Source organism: Amblyraja radiata, chromosome 23 (genome assembly GCF_010909765.2).
Source record: "Amblyraja radiata isolate CabotCenter1 chromosome 23, sAmbRad1.1.pri, whole genome shotgun sequence".
Lineage (NCBI taxonomy): Eukaryota > Metazoa > Chordata > Chondrichthyes > Rajiformes > Rajidae > Amblyraja > Amblyraja radiata.
The window spans coordinates 25,430,823-25,458,029 of NC_045978.1; the positions used below are offsets into that span (position 1 = coordinate 25,430,823).

General features: G+C 45.8%; 1 protein-coding gene across 3 annotated transcripts in view; it reads left to right on the forward strand.

The window, feature by feature from the left end:
* Positions 1-13,629: 13,629 nt before the first annotated feature.
* zhx3 (zinc fingers and homeoboxes 3) overlaps positions 13,630-27,207 on the forward strand; it is a 71,212-nt gene continuing 57,634 nt past the window's right edge. Inside the window, exon 1 of one of the 3 annotated variants that reach the window (XM_033041869.1) lies at positions 13,630-13,700. The gene's annotated coding sequence lies outside the window, so the exon portion shown is untranslated. Of the gene's footprint in view, positions 13,701-13,799; positions 13,872-14,036; positions 14,694-27,207 lie in introns of those variants that run through there. The other 2 variants (XM_033041870.1, XM_033041868.1) reach the window with 2 other exon arrangements.

Consider the following 27,207-nt stretch of genomic DNA (forward strand, 5'->3'; position numbering starts at 1 on the left):
GATCTTGTGCCGATTTTTACATTTCTTTTACTTCAGACTTTAGAGATACAGCACGGAAAGAGCCCCTTCGACCCAGCGAGTCCACGCCGACCAGCAATCACCCCGTACACTAGCACGGTCCTACACACACACACACACTGGGGCCAATTTACTATTTCACCGAAGCTAATTAACCTACAAACCTGCGCGTCTTTGGAATGTGAGAGAAAACCCACGCGGTCACAGGGAGAACGTACAAACGGAGTTTGTACGTTCTCCCTGTGACCGCATGGGTTTTCTGACACCCTAGTCAGCATCGAGCCCGGGACTCTGGTGCTGTGAGGCTGTAACTCTACCGCTGCGCCTCTGCGCTACCCACTGTGTTGTCCTTTAGGTTGTTTTCCGTCGCTGGGACCAACAGTACTCCAGAGTCCAAGAACCAAAATTATCCTTAGTTTGGCTTATTATTGTCACGTTTACAGTGAAAAACTCTCTGTTGCCTGTCCTCCAGAACGCTATCCAGTCAGCAAAAAAATGTATGCATGATTACAATCCAGCCATCCTCAGTGTGTAGATACAGGATAAAGGGAATAACGTTTAGTGCAAGAAAAGTCCAGTAAAGTCCAATTGAAGATAGTCTGAAGGTCTTCATCCCAACCCCCAACACTTTTCCAGCTTTACCCCCCTACGACAGGCATTTCGAGGAAGGGTCCCGACCCAGAACGTTGCCTATCCACATCCCACAAAGATGCTGTCTAATCCGCTGAATTACTCCAGCACTTTGTGTTCTGTCCAGATCTATTTCTACCTCTTGAAAAACATAATTTTCGGATAAGTTGTTAAATAGAACATGGTGACCATTGTCCTCAGGACTGCTACTCAGGGAGGTTGTGACTCACCTGTGACCGAATTCCACATCCTGATTCCTTAATCAGGGTTAACGAAAACCTCAGATTTATAATTGGGGCTAATGTCAATTGGTGATTATAAATGAGAATTCTAAACTTGTACAATCCTCTACACAAAGATGTGAGTACCAATTGTTCCTGACAGCCCTGCCACGAGTTTTAGATAATTGCTTATTCCACTGATTAATCATTGCAAACTGTTTCTCACGATGTTTTCCTGGAAACCTCAGCTCTTAACTCTATGAATTCCAGAGTATAAAACTCTGGTTTATGTCTTTCCCCATATAATTTAAATATTGGAGAACAAATACCTCTGGTAAATTTACACAATACTTCCTCCTAAATATGCTTCCTAAAATGGGGTGTTCAGGATTGATCAGTATATCAGATCTGCTGTAAATAACATGGGTGGCCAGTGGGCCTGCGCGCACACACATACACCACCAACCCCCATTTGAACCATTTAAGACAAGAGAATGGGGTTGAGAAATCGGATTCAGGTGCAGAGGGACTCGAGGAGTGCAGGTGCAGGATTCCCAAAAGGTTAATTTGCCAGTTGTAAGAAAGGCAAATGCAATGTTAGCGTTTATTTCACGAGGACTAGAATATAAATAACAGGGATGTAATGCTGAGGCTTTATCAGGCACTTCTCAGACGACATCTGGAGTATTGTGAGCAGTTTTGGGCCCCATATCTGAGGGAGGATGTGCTGGCGTTGGAGAGGATTCAGATCAGGGTTACAAGAATGAACCCAGGGATGATTGGGTTAATGTATAATGAGCGTTTGACGGCACTGGGCCGGCCTCTACTCGCTGGGGTTTAGAAGGATGAAGGGCGGACATTGAAACTTACCAAATAGCGAAAGGCTTGGATAGAGTGGATGTGGAAAGGATATTTCCATGAGTGTGGAATCTAGAACCAGAGGGCACAGCCTCTGAATAAAAGTACGTACCTTTAGAAAGGAGGTGAGGAGGAATTTCTTTAGTCAGAGGCTGGTGAATCTGTGGAATTCATTGCCACAGATGGTTGTGTAGGCCAGGTCAATGGGTATTTTTAAGGCAGAGATTGATAGATTTTTGATTCATAGCGGTGTCAAGGGTTACGGGAAGAAGGCAGGAGAATGGGGTTGAAGATAGATCAGCCGTGATTCAATGGCAAAGTAACCTTGATGGGCCGAATGGCCTAATTCTGCTCCTTTGACATGAAATCATGAGAGGGAATAATAGATCAGCCAAGATTGAATGGCGGAGTAGACTCGATAGGTTGAATGGCCTAATTCTGCTCTTATGTCTTATACTTTTCCTATTTTATATTTTAAGATATTTGGATTCTGTAGCCCTGGAAATGTAAACATATAGGTGGTTGAATCGTACCTGGAATATCAAGATGTGATGTGAGTATCAGGAATAATTAACCATGATTTGCCGGCTCAAAGAGTATGATTTCTGAGCATAAAAAGGTCATAAGGCCATAAGTGATAGGAGCAGAATTAGACCATTTGGCCCATCAAGTCTACTACACCATTCAATCATGGCTGATCTATCTCTCACTCCTAACCCCATTCCCCTGCCTTCTCCCCATAACCCCTGACGCCTGTACGAATGAAGAATCTATCTATCTCTGCCTTAAACATATCCATTGACTTGGTCTCCACAGCCTTCTGTGGCAAAGAATTCCACAGATTCACCACCCTCTGACTAAAGAAATTCTTCCTCATCTCCTTTCTAAAGCTTCTAAAGGCTCTGGGATTACTCTTTAATCACCCCCTGTAAAACGATCCTAGGCTTTTCCTGTTGGCTCCTACAATCCTCTGCCATATCTAACCGCATTAAAGCCTTTTCTGTTCATTCCCTTTCCTTTCCACCTCGTATGTTGGGGAAGAATAATTGCCACTGTTATAAATAGCTCTTCTGGTATCAAACTAAATTAGAATCTAAAGCAGATGGTTTGCACTGTGTCTCATTTCACAAGTCCTGCAGAGAGAGATGCTTAGAAGAGGTTGTCTTGGGAAAACCATGAAAAGAATCAGCAGTACTCCACAAAGAGGCAGTAATTAATTCTGGAAATATTTGAGTGTGGTTGGTAGGGTTGGCTGTGCCATTAGTATCAGCCAGCATTTGAAATAAGGAAACATGGTCTGTATCATATTATACATACAAAAGATAGGATTTTAATTTTTAAACTGGTGTGATCATCTCATGAAGAGAGAAACAAGGAATCGAAGAGACAAAAATGAAAGTGACGTTTGCTTGGTTAGCTTACAAACCTAACGGTATGAACATGGCATTCTCCAATTCTGTGTAGCTAACCTACAAACAACCACTCTTGTCTGTCTGTCTGTTTGTAGACAACAAAATGCTGGAGTAATTCAGCGGGACAGGCAGCATTTCTGGATAGATGGAATGGGTACGTTTTGGGTCAAGACCCTTCTTCTGAAGAAACGTCACCCATTCCTTCTATCCAGAGATGCTGCCTGTCCCGCAGAGTTACTCCAGCGTTTCATGTCTATCGTCAGTGCAAACCAGCATCTGCAGTTCCTTCCTACACATATATTTCTGTTTATTTGTTCTCCCTTTCCCCCTCTCTTCCCTGTGCACCACTTCGATTTGCACCCATTTCTCCCCTTTCCCTCCCCTTCCACCTACATCCCTTCCTCTGGCTCCGCAGTTCACACCTCTTCTATCCTTATCTCACACATTTTGGGGTTTTTCCATCTCTGGCCTTTGTCCAGCCATCGGTCTGTCAACCCCTCCACCATTCTCACCTGTATCCACCCATCACTCGCAAGGCTATGTCTTGTCTGAACACGCTTCTGAAGAAGGGTGCCGACCTAAAACGTCACCTATCCATGTTCTCCAGAGATGCTGCCTGACCCGCTGAGTTACTCCGGCACTTGGTGTCATCTTGTTCAGTTCTGTAATCCTGTCACTAAACCACATTCATGGCCAAGTTAGATTTATTTATCTTCCTTTCAACAGGAAACTAAGTGCGTACCGCCTGTTAGAGCAGGAGTACAGCAGTCAATATTTTAACCATGCTACTAATCATTGTCAGTGTGTTCTTATGTTATCTGCTTTAAATGAGATAGAGCATTAGACTTGGTGTACCATCAGTTGCTGTACAGATTCACTGGAATGATGGCAAGGTTAAACGGACAACTCAACTCGTTGCAAGCACGTGTGCTTTTGTTCAATTAAATAACCCCTTCATTTTCTAAATTTAAGGTGTTTAATAAGATTTTTTAAGTTTTTGGGAAACAGCACAGTGGCGCAGCGGTAATGTTGCTGCCTTACAGCTCCAGAGACCCGGGTTCGATCCTGACTATGGGTACTGTTTGTATGATATAGGCTCAGAGAGAAGAAAGATTTAATAGGAACCTGAGGGGCAGCTTTTTTTTACACAAAGGGTGGTGGGTTTATGGAATGAGCTGCCAATTGAAGCAGGTACTATTACAACATTTAAAAGACATTCGGTCAGGTACATGGATAGGACGGGTTTAGAGTGATCTGGGCCAATGAGGCAGGTGGGACGAGTATAGATGGGGCATCTTGGTTGGTGTGGGCACATTGGGCCGATGGCCTGTTTTATGCTGTATGACTCTATGTAAATATAAAAATTAAGATCTTAATTTTTAAAACTGCCATAACCATCTCATGGAAAGTGGAATGAAGGATCACATTTCACAGGTGAATGAAAGTGACATTAATTGTGAGCATTAATGTAATTTCTCTCATCACAGATGCTGCTTGCAGAGTAAATCCATCGGTCTCAGTCTTCATTTAGTTTGGTTTAGTTTAGACATCCAGCATGAAAACCCACTGAGTTCCAAACTTCAAAACGATGTATCCTTATTGGGCCCCAGCCAACAATCAGCCTCTCAGGGAACCACCCTGCCTGTGTTCATCTGTTGTCGGCCCTGAGTTGTCCTGGTCTTTTCTTGCTTCCAGTTCCTTCACCCTACCACCAGTCTGAAGAAGAGTCCTGACCCGAAACGTCGCCTATCCAATTTCTCCAGAGAAATTGCCTGACCTGCTGAGTTACCTCAGCATTTTGTGTCTATCATTGAAATAAGCCAGTAACCTGATTATGGGTGTGTCACTATACGGAGTCTGTACGTTCTCCCTGTGACCGCGTGGGTTTTCTCCCACATTCCAAAGATGTGCAGGTTCGTAGGTTAATTGGCATTGGTAAAATTGTAAATTGTCCCTAGTGTGTGTAGGATAGTGTTAGTGTGCGGGGGATCGCTGGTCGACGTGGACTCGGTGGGTCAAAGGGCCTGTTTCCGTGCTGTATCTCTAAACTAAACTAAAGCATCTGCAGTTCATTTTTATTAGAACTAATTGGATCGTTTCCCTTGGCCAGCTTTCCATCTCCTATTTTATTATCTTCAAGATGCTGCTGAAAACATATATTTCAGTTGAAATATTTGGACCACTATGGCTTGCTTTGCATTTTTGTCTAATTAAGTTCCTGTGAGGTGCCTTGGGATATTTCACTGTGTTCAGCACTAATCATTGTTTTAGTTCAAGTGAAAACGATATGCATTTTGTTGTAATAATTTTGCCTATTTGGCACTTTTGGTAGTATAGTCTTGTTTGTTTTATTGAATCAACTCTCAACAACTTGCTCGAAATTAGATTCCAACTCAACATATTATGAAGGTAATGTCTTAGCAGCCTATTGACTCTGATTTAGGCAGCATCTCTGAAGGGAACGGATAGGTGACGTTTCAGATCGGGACATTATTGCCTGATCTGCTGAATTACTCCAGCACTTTGTGTTTCACTCAGAATTGCAGCATCTGCAATTCCTTGTGTCTCCATTAAGCAAATTTAGTTTAGTTTAGTTTGGTTTATTTTGTTTAGTTCGATTTAGTTTAGTTTAGTATAGAGATAGTGTGGAAACGGGCCCATCAGCCCACTGAGTCCGCGCCGATCAGTGATCCCAGCACACCAGCATTATTCGAGACACCAGAGACAATTTTTAATTTTTACTGAACCCAATTAAAGTACAAACCTGCACATCTTTGGAATGTGGGAGGAAACCGGAGCACCCGGGGAAAAAACACATGGCCACAGGGAGAATGTACAAACTCCGTGCAGACAGGATAGAACCCAGGTCTCTGGCGCTGTAAGGCAACAGGTCTCTACCGCTGCACCACAGTTCCACCCTCATGAGTCCTCATGATGTGTAGAACCAACTAACTGCAGATGCTGGTTAATGCACAAAAGGACTCAAAGAAAGGACACATTCTGAAGAAGGGTCTCAACCCGAAACGTCACCTATCCATGTTCTCTAGGAATGATGCCTGACCTGCTGAGTTACTCCAGCACTTATGATGTGTGATCACCATTGTAACATATGAACACTGCAGTAATTTTGTGTCCAGTAAGTACCCACCAACAGCAGTGAGATCATGACCAGATCATCTCTATTCTGAAGTGGACTGGAGCATTAACGATGCCCACAACACTGGCAATAACTCAAAGCTACTTTAATTGTCACATGTACCTAGGTCCAGTGAAATGCTTTGCCTTTGCATACAAGCCGGTAGAATCAGACAACAGACCTCACCTCACCTAGGCAGTACACAAAGAGTCACCATATTTCTGGCACTAACACAGTTACAAAAAGTTAATCGAACAGTCTTATTTTCCCTTACATTCTCTGCAGCCCCCCCACTGGGACCCCCCCCCCCCCCCTTATTGTTGGCGGATCCCACCATGTCCCCCTATGGACTCGGCGGCCCCACCACTGGGATACTCTTGGCAGCCCTCCGCACCCCTGGTCGGTTTGGCAGTACACCCCGAGAGCCTTCTAACTCTGCACGGTGCAACCTGGCAGTCGTCTGGGATGTTTTCATGGCCAGCTGGGCCCTAGTGTAGACAGGGCCCTAGAGTCAAGTCTTTAGACTTGACTTTACTGTAGACTTTAGAGATACAGCGTCGAAACAGACGCTTCGGCCCACCGAGTCCGCTCTGACCAGTGATCATCCCGTACATCTTACACACTAGGGACAATTAACACTTTACCAAAATAAAGTGCAACATGTAACAAGTTTACTAGTATAATGTGTAAATTTACACTTTACAAAAGTCAATTAACCTACGAACCTGTACGTTTTTGTCGTGTGGGAGGAAATGGGAGCACCTGGAGAAAACCCACATGGCCACAGGGAGAACGTGCAAAACTCCATACAGACAGCACCCATAGTCAGGATCGAACATGGGTCTCTGGAGCTGTAAGGCAGCAACTCTACCACTGCGCCACTGTGCCACCCTAAGTCGAAAAGAAAGCATCTCTAAAATGGCAGCCCTCTCCAGGAACTTCACTAAAATCTCAACCTTGATTTATTTCTCTTCCTCAAGTCTTCAGCTTAGATCTTAAAACCAGAGCCTTCTGACTCAAGAAACTACCTACACAACCTTGCATGTCATTGGTGTATTACAGCGCTGGAGTGATGAAAAAAACAAATATAAGAGACCTCCTATGAGTGCGGTCTGTACGGAGTTTGTACGCGCTCCCCATGACCACGTGGGTTTTCCACGGATGCTCCTGTTTCCTGCCACACTCCATAAATGTACAGGTCTGTCGTTTTTTTTGGCTTCAGTAAAAATTGCAAATTGTCCCTGGTTTGTATGATAGTGCTGGTGTACAGGGTGATCGCTGGCCGGCACGGACTCAGTGGGCCGAATGGTCTGTTTCTGCACTATATATCCCTAAAACTAAACTAAACTAAAAGTTTACTTTCTTTAACTACAGTAATATGCAGATAGCAGACACATATTCCACTCAGCCGGCAAAGAAAGGAAATTAAACGTTCTCTTTACAACAATTGAGGAACACTGTGCTGTCATAGAACTGGAATGCAAGTTCGAACACTGCCAGGAACAACATGTCAAAGTTCACAAAGCCATAGAATTAGAATCAAGTAACCGTGACAAGAGATTGTGGTGATTTTTCTCATTAACATTGTGATTTGGTTCAGGGAATACTGTGGTTAGCACTGTACATTGGCATGTCCCCCAACAACTCTCACCAACTTCTACAGATGCACCGTGGAAAGCATTTTATCAGGATGCATCACAGCATGGTTTGGGAACAGCCCCATCCAAGACCTCAAGAAATACGCAAGTGTGTAGGATAGTGCCAGTGGTACGGGGTGATCGCTGGTCGGCGTGCACTTGGTGGGCCGAAGGGCTTGTTTCCACTCTGTTTTACGTCCAAAGTCTAAAGTAGCAGAAGATCCAGAATCTGGCAGGGAGACTGAGGAGTGCAATGATGTTGGATGGTTCTAGGGCTGGAGGAGATTCTAGGGTGAAACCTCGAATGGTTCCAGGGTGGACGAGGCTGCAGGAGAATTTGTAAACGTCGATGTCAATTTTAAAACCGAGAAGCTGCTTCCTCAGGAGTCAATGGAAGCTGCGGAGAACAGGATTAAGGAGAGGTGAACGGGATGTATTAAGACAAACTTGAATTGTTAGTTTGTGCAAGGTCCCAGTTGGTTACACCACATTCTAGGCAGGAAGCACTTGCCAAAATTACTCTTCACAAATTCCATCCAGTGAAACACTGTTGAATGAATATTCGGCAAGGACAATGACAGGCATATCTATGGTGTTCCAACCCTCTACAATTGAATAACCTGCCAAAACACAATCTCACACATTGCCCATTGGGTGAGGTAACCTAGTTTATCAACGCCATCCACTGAAGTGATGTGCATTTCAAACAACTGAGCATGTTATCAAATAGTCGCAGAATTAGTTCATGCTCGAATGCAATTAACTTTGTTCTATGACATTTGATTTTTTATAGACAAAGCAGGTGGGACTAGTGCAGATGGGGCATATCGTTCGGTGTGGGCAAGTTGGGTGGAAAGATCAGTTTCCACGATGTATGACTCTATAACGCTAAAGCCAACACATTTGGAGACACTAGGAACTCCAGGTGCTGGTTTACAAAGAAAGCCACAAAGTGCTGGTGTAACTCAGTAGGTCAGGCAACATCCCTGGAGAACATGATTATGTGACGTCTTGGGGTGGACCCTTAGACTCATACAGTGTGAAAACAGCCCCTTCAGCCGAACATGCCCATGCTGACCATCGTGCCAAATCTACACTGGTCTCACCTGCTCGCGCTTGGCCCACATCCCTCTAATCCTACCCTATCTATGTAGCTGTTAAAATGTCGCTTGAATGTTATGATTGTACCTGCCTCAACTAGTGTATCTCCTCCAGCATCTCGGTCCATATATCTACCTCTCTTTGTGTAAGAAAGATACCCCTCAGCTTCATATTAAGTTCATGTTCATAAATTGTTTGTGTAATTCTCTGCCTCAGAGGGCGGTGGAGGCAGGTTCTCTGGATGCTTTCAAGAGAGAGCTAGATAGGGCTCTTAAAAATAGCGGAGTCAGGGGATATGGGGAGAAGGCAGGAACGGGGTACTGATTGGGGATGATCAGCCATGATCACATTGAATGGCGGTGCTGGCTCGAAGGGCCGAATGGCCTACTCCTGCACCTATTGTCTATTGTCTATAAATTATAGGAGTAGAATTTGGCCATTTGGCCTATCAAGTTTACTCCTCCATTCAATCAGGGCTAATCTATTGTTCCCTCTCAACCCTATTCTCCTGTCTTCTCCCCATAACCTCTGACATCTGTACTGATCAAGAATCTGTCGATCTCCGCCTTACAAATATCCAATGACTTGGCCTCCACAGCCGTCTGTGGCAATGAATCCCACAGATTCACCACCTTCTGCCTAACGGAATTCCTCATCATTCTGAAGCAGTGGCCTCTGGTCCTAGACTCTCCCACTAGTGTCAGAGGTCACGGGGAGAAGGCAGGAGAATCGGTTGATTGGGAAAGATAGATCAGCCATGATTGAATGGCGGAGTAGACTTGATGGGCAGAATGGCCTAATTCTGCTCCTATAACTTATCAACTTTTGAATTTAGTGGAAACATCCTCTCTACATCCACTCTACCCAAGCCTTTCACTATCCGGTTAGTTAAATCTTTCCCCCCTCTCATCTTAAACTTCTTGGCCCGAAGAAGGGTCCAGACCCCAAACGTCACCTATCCGTGTTCTCCCAAGTTGGCATGTTTGTTGACTTGAAAGTTGACCATTGACAATAATAAATAGTAACCGTCTCCACTGCAATAGAAAACTGTGCTCCACTGATGTTGATGATGCAATGTAAATGAAGAGTTGTTATGTCAGCTGTATAAAGGAAGCTTTATTACCCGAAAATGCTCAAAGCTTGTGATTTTTAATTACATTTTCAGTCACGGGCCAGAACTAAAATCTGCTTTTAACAACCATAATAAGGAAATGCTCACTAGAAAAAGACCTGGTGCATAACCCTTACTCCAGAAGGTTTATAAAAACTTCCACATTTATGACTTCCCCTGTGATTCAGTGAGTAATAACATTCCACTCTATGGGACTGAGATTAAAACGTTTGCAATTACAATGACCATTTGAATTAGCTGGTCAACAGAGAGGGGCAGTTGCACGGGTTCCACACAATAAGGTGAACCATATAACAGTGGCGCAGCGGTAGAGTTGCTGCCTTACAGCTCCAGAGACCCGGGTTCGATCCTGACTACGGGTGCTGTCTGTATGGAGTTTGTGACCCCGTGGATTTTCTCCAGATGCTCTGGTTTCCTCCCACATCCCAAAGATGTGCAGGTTTGTACATTAACTGGCATTAAGTGGGCCAAAGAGCCTGTTCTCACACAGTATATCTAAACTAAACTAAACTAAACCAAAGGAACTAATAGGTGACTCTTATGACGAACATTTCATAATAGTCTAACAGCCCAGCTTTTTATTATAACCCTTCAATAATATCTGTTATGCACCCAAATCATTTAAAAAAAAACTTTAGACAATAGGCAATAGGTGCAGGAGTAGGCCATTTGGCCCTTCGAGCCAGCACCGCCGTTCAATGTGATCATGGCTGATCACCCCAATCAGTATCCCATTCCTGCCTTCTCCCCATATCCCCTGACTCCACCATCTTTAAGAGCCCTATCTAGCTTTCTCTTGAAAGTATCCAGAGAACCCGCCTCCACCGCCCTCTGAGGCAGAGAATTCCACAGGACTCACAACTCTCTAAGGATTTCTAAGGATAATGTATAGAAGGTGATGCAACCTCACAGCTCCACTTTCACTACTGTATAAATCTACACCTATCCTATTCCATTCTCTCCACATGCCCACCAACTTCCTGAGATTCTACCACTCACCTACTCACCGGGGATAATTTCCAATGGTCAACTAACCCATCAACCTGCATTTCTGTGGGATACTGTATGGGAGAAAACTGGTGATACCCCATGTGGTCGCAGGGAGAACTTGCTAACTCCACACAGACAGCCTGAGAGATTGGGCTTTGAGTCGGAATCTTTGTTCAGACTGATGGGAATATGGGCGAGAAAGATGGAAAAGAGGTGGGAGTGGGTCAGGCCTAGGTGGATACCAGTGGGGGTGGGGTTGGGTGGTTGGCAGATGGGTTGAGATGAAAAGGAGTGTGTCTGGTTATGGGGAGAAGGCAGGAGAATGGGGTTAAGACAGGAAGATAAATAAGCCATGATTGAATGGTGGAGTAGACTTGATGGGCTGAATGGCCTCATCCTGCTCCTATCATTTATGAGCGTGAGGTTCGAGATGGGAGGGTGGAGATGAAAAGGAAACAAAGGTGTCAGATAAGGAGATGTGTGGAATGATGGTGGGTGGGGGGTGGGGTGTGGGTTGAGGTAAAGGGTCAGGGTAGTGGGAGAAATGGTTATATGTCCTATCTCCATCCGTCTAGCTTGAGTTGACCAGAAACATCACCTAAGGTAGACACAAAATGCTGGAGGAACTCAGCGGGACAGGCGGCATCTCTAGAAAGAAGGAATGGGTGACGTTTCAGTCTGAAGAAGCATTTTGTGTCTACCTTCGTTTTAAACCAGCATCCGCAGTTCTTTCCTACAGAAACATCACCTGTATCCATGTCCTGGAGAGATGCTGCCTGACCAGCTGAGTTACTCCAGCACGGTGTGTCTTTTGGTGCATTAACCAGTATCAGCAGTCATTTGTTTGTGCATTTAATTTCACTCCTCATCTCTTCTTATCTGACACCCTTTTGTCTTCTGTTTAAGAAAGAACTGCAGATGCTGTAAAAATCGAAGGTAGACAAAAATGCTGGAGAAACTCAGCGGGTGAGGCAGCATGTATGGAGCGAAGTTTCGGATCGAGATCCTTCTCGCCTGTTTCATTCTCTCCATAGATGCTGCCTTACCCGCTGAGTTTCTCCAGCATTTTTGTCTACCTCCACCTATCACCTGCCTGGTTTTGATCCTCCCCCACCTCTCTTTTCCCGCTTTCTCTCCCCCTACTACAGACAGGCTGAAGAAAGGCCACCACCCGAAACGTCACCTATTCATTTTCTTCTTATGTCTGAAGAAGAGTTCTGACCTGAAACGTCGCCTGTCTATTTCCCTCCACCCGCTGAGTTACTCCAGCATTGTGTGTTTTGCTGAAGATTCCAACACCTACAGTTCCTTGTGTCCAAACCACTGGAGGGAAATCAGTGGGGTGGAAGATTGCAACCTTCACGTGGTCCGCCCTGTTTCGACTAATGCAATCAACTCGACGTGCCCAAACGGAAGATCAAATAGAACAAGTTGTCCAACAACTTTAGGCTGTGCACGCCACACGAAAGAAGAAGAAGAGAGAAATCAGCGGGTCAGCCGGCATCTGTGGAGAAACAAAAATGTTGACGTTTCGAGTCGAGACCCCCTGTATTAGGGATGGCTTCAGGTTGTTTTTTTCTCTCGCAGATGTTGAAGATAGTAAAAAGCAAAGTGCTGGAGGAGCCCAGCTGGTCAGGCAGCATCTGTGGAGGGAATGGACAGACGGCGTGTGGGTCGGGACCTATCTTCAGACTGATAATGCAGACCAAGATTAAGAGAGTGTGCAAGCTTTTGATTCTGTGGCTGTTTCTTAGCTCTGGTTAATAGTTTTTGTTTAGTTTGGTGAGAGTGGACAACACTTTATTTACAGTTGTAGACTGGATCAATTTAGCATCAAGAGTAAAATATCCAGAAGATTGTGGAAACAATGAACTGCAGATAGACACAAACTGCCGGAGTAACTCAGCGAGACAGGCAGTATCTCTGACCCGCTGAGTTACTCCAGCACTTTGTGCGTGTCTTTGGTATAAACCAGCTTCTGCAGTTCATTGGTACACAAAAATGCTGGAGAAGCTTAGCGGGTGCAGCAGCATCTATGGAGCGAAGGAAATAGACGACGTTTCGGGCCGAAACCCTTCTTCAGACCAACACAGTTCATTATACTGGTTTCCAAAAATGACACAAAGTGCTGGAGTAACTCAACTGGTCAGTCAGCATCTCTGGAGGACATGGATAGGTTTCGGGACTCTTCTTCAGTGAAATATCCAGCCAACGATTTTGTTTAAAGGAAGGCTGAGATTGTTTTTGCACAGAAGTCAAAGCTCTTTTATACACAAATAACTCAGGCAAAAACAAACCTCTCGCTTGTTTAAATGTGTTTTTTTTTCTGCACGTTGATACATAATACGCTCGTAACAATATTTCCCCCCCTTTGATAACGATTTCCTGAGCTCATAGCTCTAGGATCTTTGCTGCTAACAATCCTTCAGGTCGGGGAAGGAAGCGAATCAGTGCGGCGGGGAGTGGGTGGGAGTGACTTCTGGGAGGGGAGGAACAGATAACACTCGCGATTACCGAGGAATGTGGAGGACGAGCCTGTGTCAGAGGGGATCCCCGCAGTTAATGGTGAGTTTAAAGTCGTGGGAGAGAGAGAGAGAGAGAGAGAGAAGAGGGGGGGAGGTGGAATGAACAATACCGTAGCAACCAGAGAGAGTGAGACATGACCGTCAGCCACTTGGAGAGAAGGCGATCACCAGCCACTCAGCTGGAAGGGACCATCGGCAAGAAGAATACCAGGTACAAGGCGCTCATTTCAAACACACAACACGCTCTCGGATCGGCGCACTCAGCACTCACGCGAACGCCACCTTGACTCATAAGCGGTTATGACACGGCGGGCAATTTGCAACTCAATTGACATGTTTATGTTTTCAAAGACGCGGCGTGTCTTGACATTTCACTGCCAGAGAGAAGTTACTTTGGCATGCAGCAGTACAGTCGCGGCGTTTAATAAATCTCGGGATGGGCATTTGGCAGGAGGTTTAAAATATCATCCCGGATGGGGATTTGATTGAAATTAAGAGTTTTTGGACTTTTTGTTGGGTTGAAAGACGTGGATTTAAGAATGGGTAGAGGTGTAGATAGTCTGGGGGGTCGTGTATCCAGCCCATAACAGACGTCCCGGATTCTCCTCCACTTAAAACCCCCCCAAGAGTGAAAAACTTCCAAAGTATTTTGCATCGTTCGCAAGACGGTGACGTTGGTCATCACGTGTGTTGGCGTTCTGGCGTCCGATGGGGTTCATTTGGTTGTATGTGTGAATCGTATCGTTTTCGTTTCGTCCTTCGCCCTGAGAGAGAGGGAGAGGGAGGGAGAGAGCGAGAGCGAGGGAGAGGGAGAGAGAGAGAGAGAGAGAGAGCATGCATGCCTTGTGAAAAAAATTGGAAAGAAAATTAAAATCGTCAACTCGTTTTATGCGGCGAGATCCAGAAAGCACAGAGGAAGGGAGCGAATCCAGCAGCGATCGGATCAAAGAAGGGTCCCTCTCTTATTGAAGAGGAGAGGGGAGGGGGACTGTTAAATCCAGGGCAGGAGCCCCAGCAAGGAGGCGGAGACTGGGTGAGTTTCACTGGGAAGCGCCGCCGATGTTTGTTACTTTCAGTCGCTACATTGTGGCCCCGATTGTTGCCACGTTCTAGAACGCGCTACAATGTTGCCATTTCACCCCCTGGTCATTTCCCCTCCCCGTCCCGCGTTTAATCCGCTTCAATACATTTCTCTCTCTTTTTAAAAAAAATATATATATATATGAGCTTATGAGACCCAGGGTGAAAAGTAACCCAAATAAAATGGCGGCACGTCCACAACCGGGGGAGACACCGACAGGGTAAAAGGAACCGAAGGGGGTGAAACGAAACGCACTGTCTCCCATTTGCCTGACAACTTGCGAATGCATGTGTGAGGCACCGCACTAGGCCCGGCCCTCCGCAATATCTTTATTTCTTCTTCTTCCCTCTCCCCACACCCCATAGATTTTTGTTTTGGGGAGAAAAAATGAGAAACAAATTGCACTTATTAAAGTGCACAAAAAAATCCGCATGACTGTCCATTTAGGATTTGACACTTTTCTCCCTCACCCCCTCCCCTTCCCTCACCCACCCCCTTCCCACACTCCCTCCCCGCCTCTCCCTTCCCTCAATATCCTTCCCTTACCTCAACTCCCCTCCCCTCAACCCCTTTCCCTTCCCTCAACCCATTTCCCTCCCCTCATCCCGTCCCGTCCCCTCGCCCCCTTCCCTCACCCCCCCCCCCCCCCCCCTTCCCCTTTCCCTTTTTTAATTGAGACTGTGAGAAGGGAAGGGTTGAGAAGGGAAGGGTTGAGAAGAGAAATTAAAAGGCAGCTAGCGATGTTGATTGGGGATGGAGCTGGCCAGTGCTGGGGTTGGCCGTTCAGTCAGTCGGTGATGTGGGGGTTCTGTATGCGGATTGCCAGTCGGCTCCAGTCCAAACACGCAACATTTTCTGTTGCACAGTTGCGATTAACAGCGCTCGTAACTACATGAAATGCTACAGTTGCTGCTGAACATTGTAACCATTGACCGACACTGCATGTGTCTAAATATTGGTACTGTGTGTGTATGTGTAAATCCTATACACGCTACTAAATAACATATTGGTAAAACCTTTGAAAACATACCAATGACTTTGATTGTCCAAAATAGACACAATTCATTTTGCATGCCCTACTTTTTAATAAGCTGGTTCGTGGATTTTTCAAAACAGTCAGCATTCTATTTGCTACTTTTATTTAAAGGGACAGGGTCTGTTTCTTTGTTTTGCTTTTTTTTTACTGCGTTGGCCTACTGTAAATCAGGACGGAGAGGGGTTTCTGGTAACTGCACATGCGTCTTAAAGTAGCAGTGACTCATGAGGCGGTTGGGCAGAAACCTCACCAGGCATTAGAAAAGTGCGGTGAGAACGGATGTTTGCAGTAACTCCTGAAGCTTTCATTTTAAGTAGCGCACGTCGAAACTTTTTTTGACAGATGAGCAAAGATACTGAAATAGCCAGCCCCTCGTCTTTTTTTTTTTAATTAAACAGTTTCTATAAATAGACTTATTTGTTGATAAACAGAGTCTTCAGTCTTCCCATCTAGCCCAGTCTGCTACACTTAATTAAAACAACATAAACCAGTTAAGTACTTCCTTTTTGACTGGAAATCGGACTCCTTAATGGAGACACTTCACAAATGGGTCACGGGTTATGGGAAGAAGGCAGGAGAATGGGGTTCGGAGGGAGAGAGATAGATCAGCCACGATTGAATGGTGGAGTAGACTTGATGGGCCGAATGGCCAAATTCTGCTCTTATCACTTATGACCTTATGACAAATGTGTTTTTGAATCGGAAGAGCTGGGCGCCAGTTGAGATCTTTTTGATGGTGTACAGGAAGGAACTGCAGCTGATGGTTTACACCGAAGATAGACACAATATGCTGGAGTAACTGACTCAGCGATGGAGTGTCTCGACCCGAAACGTCACCTATTCCTTCTCTCCAGAGATGCTGCCTGACCTGCTGAGTTACTCCAGCGCTTTGTGTTGATCGTTTGAGGGTGTGTGCTTTTTAAGTCGTTGTTTGAAACACCCTGACTGGTTAGACTTTGCTGGTGGGAGAGATATGCTGTTTGTTCTCACCACCTCCACCTTTAACAGTGGCTCATGGTCAGCAGACGTGGATAAGGCAATCCAGCCGGTTACCATGCCTGATCAGTTGCCCTGCCTCTCCCTGTCTTTGGCCCGATCTCGTAATAAACCATTCCATCTGTGAGAGGCAGAGTGGAGTAGGATCTCATGGCTGACATCAGCCTCTTCTTCTTTCATGCACAGCCTAAAGTTGTAGGACAACTTGTTCTATTTGATCTTCTGTGTGTGCACGTCGAGTTGATTGCATTAGTCGAAACAGGGCGGACCAGGTGAAGGTTGCAATCTTCCACCCCACATCAGCCCCATTTCCCGTGGAAAACCTAAATGCAATGTGCATTTTCAAAAGTTATAGGAGCAGAATTAGGCCATTCGGCCCATCGAGTCTACTCTGCCATCCAATCGTGGCTGATCTAATTTTACCTCTCAACCCCATTCTCCTGCCTTCTCCCCATGACACCCATACTAATCAAGAATCTATGCATCTCCGCCTTAATAATGTCAATTGGCTCGGCCCCCACAGCCGTCTGTGGCAATGAATTCCACAGATTCACCTCCCTCTAACTAATGAAATTCCACCTCATCTCCTTCCTAAAGGCTTAGTAGTGAACGAAAACTAAAACGCTGGAGGTACTCGGTAGACCAGGCATCTGCGGAGAGACAAGAATGGAAGTCATGTTTTGCATTTAATGCCCTGAGACGCTAAAATTGGAAGTAGGAAACGTTTTTGAAAGATCAGTGAATTGAAGACTTTGGGGGAACCTGAAAAGCTGTAATCATATTGAATAGTGGGTAGACAAAAATGCTGGAGAAACTCAGCGGGTGAGGCAGCATCTATGGAGCGAAGGAAATAGGCGAACGTTGCCTATTTCCTTCGCTCCATAGATGCTGCCTCACCCGCTGAGTTTCTCCAGCATTTTTGTCTACCTTCGATTTTCCAGCATCTGCGGTTCCTTCTTAAATATTGAATAGTGGGATAGGTTTGAGGGGCCGAGCGGCCTGTTTCTGCTCGTATATTCCTCAATTCACTGTCCACAGATGCCGCCGGGCACTGACTAGTTGGAGCATTTTCTGCTTAATGTCTGTGTATGATCTAAGATGGCGTCCAAGCCAGGCGACTCTGTGTGGGCGGGTCACAGAAGTGGATCTGCAATCACGCATTACAATCGCTTGCTCCACCCTTTTAAACCTCGACTCCAACAGCAGCACTTCTTACTTTAGCTGTGCTCTCCTTAATCTCCTGTACGTGTGTACACTGTGGATGGCTCAATTGTAATCATGTATTGCTTGTCCACTGACTGGTTGGCACGCAACAAAAGCATTTCACTGTACCTCGGCTCACGTGACAATAACGTCAACTCAACTCAAACGTAAAGTTTGCCGTTTAAGATATGACACAAAATGCTGGAGTAACTCAGCGGGTCAGGCAGCATCTCTGGAGAAAAGGAATAGGTGGCGTTTCGAGTCTCCAGACTGAGTTGTTTTCCGTTCTCCACCTCTCGTTCTCTCTCCCTCCCTCTCAGCCTCTCACCCTCTCACCCCCTCCCTCTCCCCTCTCTCTCTCCCTCTCTCTCTAATAACTGTGTGAATAAGTGCCACTGACAATATTCACAAATGCCTGGTTCTAATTTTAAAGTGTCATAGAGGTGAAAGTTCCGTTGCATTTTGTCACGTGTGTTTCCGGGCGTTAGTTCATGTTGTCTATAAACATGTATTGCAGCTGTTAGAGGACCAGGGTTTTTAGAAAGATTTAATAGGAACCTGAGGGGTAACTTTTTTTTAACGCAAAGGGTGGTGGGCGTATGGAACAAGCTGCTGGAGGAGGTAGTTGAGGCAGGTACTATCGTAACATTTAAGAGACATTTGGACAGGTACATGGATAGGACAGGTCTAGAGGGTTATGGGCCAAGAGCAGGCAGGTGGATGGGGCATGTTGGTCGGCGAGGGCAAGTTAGTTAGTTTAGTTTAATTCGTTTAGTTTATTGTCATGTGTACCAAGATACAGCGAAAAGCTTTTGTTGTGTGCTAGCCAGTCAATGGAGAGACAATACATGATTATAATCAAGTCATCCACGATGTACAGATACACGATAAAGGGAATAACGTGAATGACGTTTAGTGCAGGATAAAGCCAGTAAAGTCTGATCAAAGATTGGTCGAGTGTCTCTAATGAGGTAGATAGTAGTTCAGGACCACTCTCTGGTTGTTGGTGGGATGGTTCAGTTGCCTGAAGTTAGGCTGCAGGGCCTGTTTACACACTGTATGACTCGATGTAGAAACATGGAACTGCAGATACTGGTTTGCAAAAAAAAAGACAAAGTGCTGGAATAACTCAGCGGGTCACCTATAAACCAGCACTTTGCAAAAGAGTCTGTGCATTAATCTGGTACATTTCTCTCGTGATGTTATACATGGTGGTGGGTGTATGGAACAAGCTGCCAGAGGAGGTAGTTGAGGCAGGGACTATTCCCAACATTTAAGAAGCAGTTAGACAGGTACATGGATATGACAGGTTTGAAGGGATAGGGACCAAAGACTGGCAGGTGGGACTAGTGCAGATGGGACATGTTGGCCGGTGTGGGCAAGTTGGGCCGAAGGGCCTGCTTGCACACTGTATCACTCACTCAATGACCTCTATAAGATCACCCCTCATCACATAGTAACTGACAGCTCTGCTTAAGGCACTTGTTTGAGGCCCATTTGTGCTTGTGGACTGAGATTGAGTATCTTGTTGCAGGCATGACCTCTCCGGGTGACTGCTGTAGCGCCTTGAGGCGTGTTGTTGTTGTTCTTGTGCTATCTCCATTCACGATGGAGATCATTGCTTTTGGCCTTGGCCCTTACTTTTGTGACAGATTTGTAATTCTTTCAGAAAGGTTACTTAAAAATCCCAGCTGCTGCCGTAATGTGTGCAGATTTCATTGATTCATTCCAGTTACATAATTAAACGCACTTCCAGCTGTTTTGTATTTCATGGAACATTTTAAATCACTACAGAGATGACATAAGACTCAAATTGCTTTCGTTAAGTTTCACTAGTTAAGATTTCAGATCTTCATGGAACAAGGCCAAAACTTTTTTCTAAGGAGAAAAGAAAAGAAAATGGTTTAGGGAAGAGTTTTATTCTCTATTAATCGCCATGTGTCTACTTAGTGAGAACATAGTGGCACGCAACATGCAAGTGGGCCCTTTAGACTTGACTTCAGACTTTAGACTTTAGAGATAACAGTGTGGAGACAGACTTACCGAGTCCACACCAACCAGCGATCGCCCCGTACACTAGCACTATCCTACACATTAGGAACAATGTACAATTTTACCGAAGGCAATTTACTTACAAACCTGTACGTCTTTGGAATGTGGGAGGAAACCAGGGCACCCGGACGAAACCCATGCGGCCACAGGGAGAATGTACAAGCTCTGTACAGACAGCACCAGTGGTCAGGATCGATCCCAGGTCTCCGGTGCAGTGAGACAGCAACTCCACTGTTGTGCTACCCCACAGATAGTTTTGTTATATAATGTTGGGTTAATCCAAACAATGGATGAAACGCTTAAAATCAACCAGGAGCCAGTGACAGCAGGATGGCACTGAAGCATTTGTTGCATAGGGTGGGTTGCCCTCAGTACGGCTGCTATGGAGAGGAGACAGTTGCTCATCTCCTTGCAGTGTGGGGATTTGCAAACAGAGTCGATAGAATGAAGCAAGGGTCCTTGTCACGGTTTATCCCAAACAACTCCGTAACTGAGGACTCTCTGAAGGTCATCAGCTCTTTGGTCTGCCTGAGCCTTGTTGGTCTTCCAGCAGAGTGAGATGTCCATCCGGGAATGTTGCTGACTGGCCCGCTCCAGACTGCAGGAGTCCGTGCTGAGGGATTCGCTGAAGCTCAGTGCAGCCAACGCCAAGGCTCGGTGGGGGAGGACCACAGTCTAGGGTCCTTCCGCTGCTGGACATTGGGGGGCAGGGTGTGGTGGAGACGCCCCTCAAACAAGGGAAGGGATATCACCCCAGGGGGCCACATGAGTGGCAAGGATGCCCTGTACAATGATAGTTCTGTGAACACTACCAAATATAATGCTAATGAATGTACGTACAGCCACTGAGAATGTCAGAAGAGTTTTTGCACCATTCTTGTTTTGTATATATTTATTATTCTGATTTAAGTTTACTTTTGGGGGGGAAAGGAAATTAAAAAATAAAGGATGGGTTGAAGTTGGACAACATTGGTTCACACCACCTCCTACACAAACTGTTGTGGTTCACCCTCAAACCTGTTTCATATTATAATATTCTGTTTAAGTAATGTTTCTAGGCTATTTAACCCACTCTCAGTACATGTAATTATTTGCTTGTGATGCCCATCATTAAGAAGGGGACAGTTAGAATGGCCAGAGGAGGAATTTCTTTAGCCAGAGGGCGGCGAACCTGTGCAATACATTGCCGCAGATGGCTGTGGAGGCCAAGTCATTGGGTATTTTTAAGATGGAGATTGATGGGTGCCTGATTAGGAAGGGTGTCAAAGGCGATGGGGAGAAGGCAGGAGAATGGGGTTGAGAGGGAAAAATAGATTAGCCATGATGGAATAACAGACTGAAGAAGGGTGTCATCCCAAAACATCACCCATTCCTTCTCTCCAGTGATGCTGCCTGTCCTGCTGAGTTACTCCAGCATTTTGTGTCTATCTTTGGTGTAAACCAGCATCTGCGGTTCCTTCCTACACATTGAATGACAGTGTAGACTCAATGGGCTGAATGGCCTAATTCTGCTCTTATGTCTTATGGTTAGGACCTGGTTTTATTTCAAGAGTGTAGTTTAGAGATACAGCGCGGAAATAGGCCCTTCGGCCCACCGAGTCTCCACCGACTGGCAACTCCCGCACACTAACACTATCCTACACACACTGGGGATAATTTGCACTTGTACCAAGCCAATTAACCTACAAACCTGTACGTCTTTGGAGTATGAGAGTAAACCGAAGATCTCGGAGAAGCCCGCGTGGTCATGGGGAGAACATAAACTCCATACAAACAGCACCCGTAGTCGGAATCGAACCCGGGTCTCTGGCGCTGCAAGCGCTGTAATGACCCTGCCCCACTTATGAGACCTAAACAGCAACCTCTGGTGACCTTGCCCGCCACCCAAAAAAAAAAATCAAGGTCGAGGTGACCTGCAACCTCCTACCACCTCCCACACATATGTTGAAAACCTTCCTCGACTATGAAGAAAACCGGCTTCGACTAGACCTGCGACTAAAAAATTATCAATTTTTAAAACGGCAACCTATTTTTAGTCGAGGCCGGTTTTAACCATGATGAAAAAATAGCAGCAACCTAGATGAAGCCTTGACCACGCGGAAACCACTTTCGACCATTAGGGAGAGTGACCAAAACCTCCGGTGACCTCATGGAAACATTGGTTAGCGGGCCAGGTCACCAGAGGTTGCTGTTTAGGTCTCCTAAGTGGGACAGGGGCTTAAGGCAGCAACTCCACCGCTGAGTTTTTCCGTTTGGGCCAGGTTTTGGTGAAACCTCTGTAAATGTTTAACCGTGTACAAATCATATGATACAATATCCTCTTCAGGTACAAAGGGTCAACCATACTGTGCCCTGTAAATAGGAGTCGGGCCAAATATCTTTAACCAGCTACTTTGCTCTTGAATGAAGCAATTGTAAATGTGTTTAACCTTCTCTTGCTGTATTTCACCAAAGTGCTTTAGACTTGGGTCTGTAACCGTTGGTAAAGAAGCCGACTGGTGTCTGGTTTGCAGTTTGGCCTGGTTGGAGCCAGGGTCCGACAGGACAGAGGAGGTTGGAGTACTTGGAATACTACAAGCAGTTCCGGTCGCCCCCGATACAGGAAAGATGTGGAGGCTTTGGAAAGGGTGCAAAGGAGGTGGATGCCTGGATTAATACGTATGAGCTACAGGGAGAGGTTGGACACACTTGGATTGTTTTCCCTGGAATGCTGGGAGACTTGATAGAAGTACATAAAATGATGAGAAACATAGATAAGGTTTGCTTCTCATCCCAGGGTGGAATCGTCAATTTCAAGAGGGCACAGCTTTAAGGCGAAGGGGGCAGAGTTTAAAGGAGATGTGTGGAGTAGTTTACTAGCACAGAGTGTGGCGAGTGCCAGGAAAACATTGGAAGGTAAATTGGTGGTGGAGGCAGGTATGATAGTGGCATTTAAGAAACGTTTGGATAGGTACATGGATATGCAGGGAATGGAGGGATATAGACTATGTGAAGGTAGATAAGAGTTGCTCTTAGCAACATATTCGGTACAGACACTGTGGGCTGAAGGGCCTCTTCCGCTGCTGTACTCTTCTCCGAGAGGAGAAAGTTTATGGATGAGGAAAACACTAGTTTATGTGTTATTGAGCAGTGGGAAAAAATGCCTGTTTTCTGCAATGTCCTTTGGAGAAATGCACAACAATATCAATCAAAGTGCCAATTTAACATCTATGTCGATTCTGCATTCCTTGTCTTTGAAAATAGTCGCTAAAATCACATGTTGATCAATCTCGCCTAACTGCCATTTGTAAGGTCACATTCCACTTTATGTCTTTTTGCCATTAAAAAAAAATCATATATTATCGGAGCAGAATTAGGCTGAAGAAAGATTCGGAACCCGAAACATCGCCTGTTCATGTCCCTCCGGAGATGACCTGCTGAGTTACTCCAGCACTTTGTGTTTTGCCTTTAAGCGGAGGCGGGTTCAGACCACAAGAGGGAAAGTGATCGGCCAGTTGGCAGGGATGAGATAGAGTGAGAGGCTGCCCATAAAATCCAGCACGGACAGACACATTTGGCTGTTTTTCTGCTCCTAAGTTCTATGTAAACACCTTTAGAGAAAAAAAACTAATTTTGGACGGGTATTTTAAGATTAACTGTTAAAACGCAGCGTCGGAGAATGGGCACGAAGCAGGGCCAATTTCGGACTGATTTTTGGAAGGGTTATGAGTTGGAATTGAATGGTCACGGGGAATAGATTTTCATGAAGGCTCGTGAAGCAAAAACCTCACAGCACCAGCGACCTCCGTTTGATCCCGACTACGGGTGCTGTCTGTACAGAGTTCGTACGTTCTTCCTGTGACCACGTGAGTGCTCCGGTTTCCTCCCACATTCCAAAGATGTGCAGGTTTGTAGGTTAACGAGTCAGTCGTGGAGTTATGCAGTATGGAAACAGGCCCTTCAGCCCACACCGACCAACATGTCCCATCTGCACTGGTCCCACCTGCCTGCGTTTGGCCCATATCCCTACAAACCTGTTCTAGCCATGCACCTGTCTAAATGTTTCATAAACATCGCAATAGTACCTTCCTCAACTACCTCCTCCGGCAGCTCGTTCATACACCACTTTGTGTGAAAAAATTACCCCTCAGGCTCCTATTAAAATTTTCCCCCCTCACCTTAAACCTGTGTCCTCTGGTTATCAACCCCCCCTACTCTGGGCAAGAGACTCTGCTCATGTACAAGATCTTTTCCTCTCATGATTTTGTACACCTCTATAAAATCGCCCCATCTCCTACTTCTTGCATATGGCCTGCACAGCCTAAAGTTGTAGGACAACTTGTTCTATTTGATTGTGCACACCAGCTTGATTGCATTCGTCGAAACAGGGTGGACCACGTGAAGGTTGCAATCTCCCACCCCCTCATCCTACTGTGCTTCAAGTAATAGAGTCCTCGCCTGCTCAACCTCCCCCGACAGCTCAGGCCTTCGAATCCTTGTAACATCCTTGTAAATCTTCTCTGCACACTTTCCAGCTTGAGGTTCATTGACTTCTGTAAATTGCCCCCGGTATGTCAGATGTAAAAGTGGGATGACATAGAACTAGTGTGGACGGGTGGTTGATGGTCAGCGTAGACGTGGTGGGCCGAAGGGTCAGTTTCCATGCTGTATCTCTAAACTGTAAACAGAGTAACATCGGGTTAATGTCATCAATCTAGTGGTGACTGGTGTTAGAAAAAAAACGGTTGTGCAATAGACCAGGAGACTCTGTCGACTGTGAGTCAGTCGTGATGTTTGTTCAGAGACTTGCGTCATGCACGGTTGGGCAGCGGCATTGTTGGCTTCGGGGAAAATTGTAAATTGTCCCTGTCTGAGTCGGTGCCGACCAGCGATCCCTGTACATGAGCACTATCCTACACACTAGGGACAATTGACAGTTTTTACCAAAGCCAAATTAACCCACAAACCTGTACGTCTTTGGACTGTGGGAGCAAACCGGAGCACCAATTCTCCCGCTGCACCACTGTGCTGCTCAACTGCAGATGCTAGTTCATGCACACACGGACACAAAGTGCTGGAGTAACTCAGCAGGTCAGGCAGCATCTCTGGAGAACATGGTTAGGTGATGCTTCAGGTCACACACTAGTTCTTTGTTGACCCAGTGTTCAAGAAGGAACTGCAGATGCTGGAAGATCGAAGGTACACAAAAATGCTGGAGAAACTCAGCGGGTTCTTTGTTGACCCATATTGGCGCTTTGTCCTGCCTCTTCCCTCTCGCAGATTTCTTTTCCCCCTCTGTCCCCCTCCCAATCAGTCTGAAGAAGGGTCCTGAAATGTCACCTATCCATGTTCTCCAGAGATGCTGCTTGACCCGCTGAGTTACTCCAGCAATGTGTGCCTTTTTTTTAAACCTAGAGAATTCCTGTATCATATTGTAAAGCAACCTCCCATGCAACACATTGCTGTTAGCTGCGTAAAAGGTGCAAGCCAAGCAAAGTGGGGTTTATTGCCATGGGCATTGATGGTCGGTGAGACAATAGACAATAGGTGCAGGATTAGGCCATTCGGCCCTTCGAGCCAGCACCACCATTCAATGTGATCATGGCTGATCATCCCCAATCAGTACCCCGTTCCTGCCTTCTCCCCATATCCCCTGACTCCGTTATCCTTAAGAGCCCTATCTAACTCTCTCTTGAAAGTATCCAGAGAACCGGCCTCCACTGCCCTCTGAGGCCGGAGCAATGAAAATCTTGCTTGCAGCAGCATCACAGACACATAGACTCGGACAACATACAACTCCATAAATTATACATGAATTCTGCAAGACAGCAAAAAGCAAAAACACTGTGTGCAAAGACACAATTAAGACAATGTTATTTCAATGTTCGGTTACATATCTGTCCAAATGTTTCTTTAAACTTTCAGATAGTAGCTGCCTTGACTACCTCCTCTGGCAGCTCGGTCCGTATACCTACCACCCCTTGTGTGTAAAAACAAAATCTGGAAGGGGCCTGGTCTTAACCCAGAGCCACATGTGATGCAGCGATGGAAGGGTCATGTTCTCCAGCGTGGAAATGGGCCTAACTTGCCCGCACCGTCCAACATGTCCCATCTACACTAGCCCCACCTGCCCATCTTTGGCCCCTATCCTAAACAATCCTATCCATGTACCTGTCTAAATGTTCCTCAAACGTTGCGATAGTTCCGCACTTTCCACACACCCACCACCCTTTGTGTAAAGATATTCCCCGCAGGTTCCCATTAAATCTTTTCCCCCTCACTTTAAACCCATGTCCTCTGGTTCTCGATTCTCCCTATTCTGGTTAAAAGACTGTGCATTCATTCACTCCACTGCTCATTTCAGGGCTAGCATGGGATGACACTTAGTGGAAGATTTTGGGCTTTGGCCTGGTTTGTCAACTGTCGCAACCACAGTAACCTCGGCTTCCATCATGCCTATGGGGTGGGCATGGCCAAACATTTCAGCTACTTGAGCAAAAAAAACCCAAAGTGCTGGAACAATTCATTGGGTCAGGCAGCCTCTGTGGAGGGAATGGACAGACGACGTTTCTGGTGGTTATGGAGGGTTATGGTCTGAGCGCAGGTATATGGGACTAGGGGAGAATATGTGTTCGGCACGGACTAGAAGGGTCGAGATGGCCTGTTTCCGTGCTGTAATTGTTATATGGTTATAAGTGCCCCGCCCCTGAAACGTAACCCATTCATTTTCACCAGCGATGCTGTCTGATCCGCTGAGTTACACCAGTATTTTGTGTCTATCTTTTTTCTATCTCTCAGATTAGTTTAGTGTAGAGATATAGCATGGAAACAGGCCGTATGGCCCACCGAGTCTGTGCTGACTAACGATCACCCGTACATACTAGTTCTATGCTACACACTAGGGACAAATCCACAGCAGCCAATTAACCTACACGCCTGCACATCTTTGGAAAGTGGGAGGAAACCAGGAGCACCCGGAGTAAACCCAGGTGGTCACAGGGTGAACGTACAAACTCGTGGTCTCCGGCGCTGTAAGGCAGCAGCTCTACTGCTGCGCCACTCCGCTGCCCATAAATGAACGGAAACGTCATCTGTCCGTTCGCTTCATCGATCGTGACTGGCCTGCTGATTTCTTCCAGCGTTTGTTTTTTTGCTCGTGGTTTCAGCATCTGAATCTTGAATCAGCTACTTGTCAGGCAG